The following is a 2,941-nucleotide window of genomic DNA, read 5'->3' as shown; positions in this document are numbered from 1 at the left end:
GAGAGAAAAAAAACGTATTTTGTTATATAAACACAACCGAAACGAAACAACAACAAAAACAAAAAATAAACGAAATTTGACATTTACGAATGTAAACAAAACAAAAAAAAAGTTTCAGAAAAGTATATTACGATATTATTGTTATAAATATATATACGACGACCACGGCGGTCGAATATCTCTCTCTCTCTCTCTCTTTTGAAAACCTTTTGTCCAATTTAAGTCATTAATAAAATAGTTTCGGCAAAATTCGAGAATTTTCATTTAATCAAAATTTAAAAAAGAATGATTAAATCTTTTCATAATTGGCATAACCAAAATAAAAATAAGAACCAATCAAACTAAATAATGATAATTATCTTATTTTTAAATAATAAAATAGGTAAAAATGGTTCGTTTTCCAAGAATTTTCCATTGGAATCAATAATATTTGGCATTTAAAAATAAAAACTTTGACATTTCGATAAAGTTTTCAATTTTCTAAATCATTTTCTTTAAAGTTTTTTTTTCAAGAAAAATCAAATTTAAATATACAATTTTTATATGGCCACTTGATGGCACCACTGTAATGATTATCTAACAATGTCGACAATGTTTTTCGTTGCTGATGATGATGATGATTATGATCAAACAAGTGTGTGTTGCTGGCCTTTGGCCAGCAGCACGCACACTTGCTTCAGCCCGTAGATTCTGGCAGATGAGCGGCTACGCCGCCCATCGCCCAAATCTTTGGCTGAAGTTTTGTTCTTTTGGGATTCGATCCAATTATTTATTTGTTTTCTATCCATTTGTTTCGGGTCTCACCGAAAATCGGTCCAAGAAAAATAGTGGAGAAAATCGCCAAAAATAGCCACAAATATTGGCGCTTTAGTTAGTTCCTCCCGGAAAACCTAATTGCACAAACCTAACCTAACCTGCTTAAACCAAATTTAAATTATATTTGAATATTTCCATTTTTTTGCTATTTTTTCCTATTGAGATTTTTTTGCAAACCATAATTTTTCTCTAAGGCCGCAGTCCCATTACAATGAGACCGGGGCCTAAGCGTTAACAATTGTTTCTATCCCGAGGCCATTCATGTTGCGCACGATGTTGCGCACATTGACTTTTTCTGCAGACCCTTTCTAACACATTTGTCAAATTTCCTAACACATTTCTCTGCTAATTGCATTTGCTAACACATTTCTCTGTGCACGACACTCTCGAGAAGCTTCGCTTCTCGTGTTTATTATATAGATTGATCGGATAAAAGATAACAATAAAATTAATTTTCTTAAGAATGCATAGTTTTTGTTTTGTAATTTTTTTAAAATAAATTCTTTTGTAAAAAAAAATGAATGAATCATCATTTACAAGATGCAATTTACATTTAATATGTAAAACAGCGAAACAAACACTTACATGACAAGATGTCAATCAAATTTTTGCGAATAAAAAAAACAGAATAAAATGAAATCATTCATTTTGGAGAAAGAAAAAAAATGTTTTTGAATGAAATTGATTTATACTATGTATCCATTCTAATTCTCTCATCAGAATTATGCATTTTTCTACTGTTGCTGCTGCTGTATGATTTTCTTTCTTTTTTTTTGTATTTTAATTCTGTTGTTGGCTTTGAAATCTTTGAAAATAAAATTGTTGAAATGTTTTTTTTTCTCGTATATATTCATCATTTTATTTCATTCTTTTTTCTTCATTGGTATTGAATTATTCAACAGCCGAATGAAAGTGAATTATTACAATGAAATGAAATGAAAAAGAGAAAAACGGAATGATTCATTTTGTTATCAACGATATTTTAGTTTGGATTTTTTTTTTGTAAAGTATATTGCTATTATTCTGGTTGCATTTTTGTTGTTACAATAGTTTATTGCACGTCCGAATTTGAAATATTTTGAAAAAAACTATTTTCTTCATTTACATTCATGAATTTTGATTCGAGCTGATTTTTGGGCCAACTAATACTGATGAAAGATTGTTGTTGTTTTGGTAGTGGAAATTTTTGAATTCCGAATGAAAAAAATGACCAATTTAATAGTGAAAATTAAATTTCTAAATTTCTCCTTCTCTCTCTCACACACACACACACACACTAATTGCTCATATTGAATAATTGAAAATACCAATGTTTTTTAAAACTAAACAAACAAACAAAATTGAATTAAATCAACAACAACAAAAAAAACATGGATAAAGATCTTCTTGATTATTCGAATGGATGGATTGTTTCTTTTTTTTTGCAAATATTTACCATCTAGTTTTGCCAGGATATTTTTTTTCATTGTTTCTGTTGATTTTGTTGATTCGGTTCGTTCAAATGAATAATTCAAATATTTGTTATTATCTTTAAACAGGAGATAAATGGGAAAAAAAGACTACAATTTTTTTTTCAATATTCCGGTCAAAATAAATTATGAATCGGAGATTGAATTTTGTGAACTTATTTTTTTGTTTGTTATCTCGCTGGTCTAGGATTTAAAATTTTTCCTGATAACGAACAAAAAAAATTCAATTCATCCAGTATAAATACTCCCTTTTTACACACCTCTTTTTATTTATTTATTCAATACCAGTATCTTCATCATCATTGAGCTGTCAGTTAGGCGAGAAATTCTTTAAAGAAAGAAAACTTTAATTCAAACTTTTTTTTTAAAAAAAAGCTCAACTAATTCTCAATGAACATTATCGAAGTGAGACATTGCAAGCGTTGTTGGGGTTGAGGAGAGGGGGAAATGGATAAATCAAAGCCAACAACATAGTTGTTGTTGTTGAAAATACTGCAAGCAGAAATTTATATCTTTTTCAACATTTACTTTTTTCTGTTGCTTCTTTAAAAACGATATTCTTTTTTTGTTGTTGCTGTCAAAATATATAAAGAAATAATGTGATCAACACAACAACAAGATAAACAACAAATTTACGACGACAGAATATTTAAAAA

Source organism: Dermatophagoides pteronyssinus, unplaced genomic scaffold, assembly GCF_027571235.1.
Source record: "Dermatophagoides pteronyssinus isolate colony J.1.1.1.1 unplaced genomic scaffold, Derpt_VIB-CSIC_2022.12 sq0005, whole genome shotgun sequence".
Classification (NCBI taxonomy): domain Eukaryota; kingdom Metazoa; phylum Arthropoda; class Arachnida; order Sarcoptiformes; family Pyroglyphidae; genus Dermatophagoides; species Dermatophagoides pteronyssinus.
The sequence above is the reverse complement of the archived record's forward strand: the minus strand, read 5'-3'. Positions refer to the sequence as shown.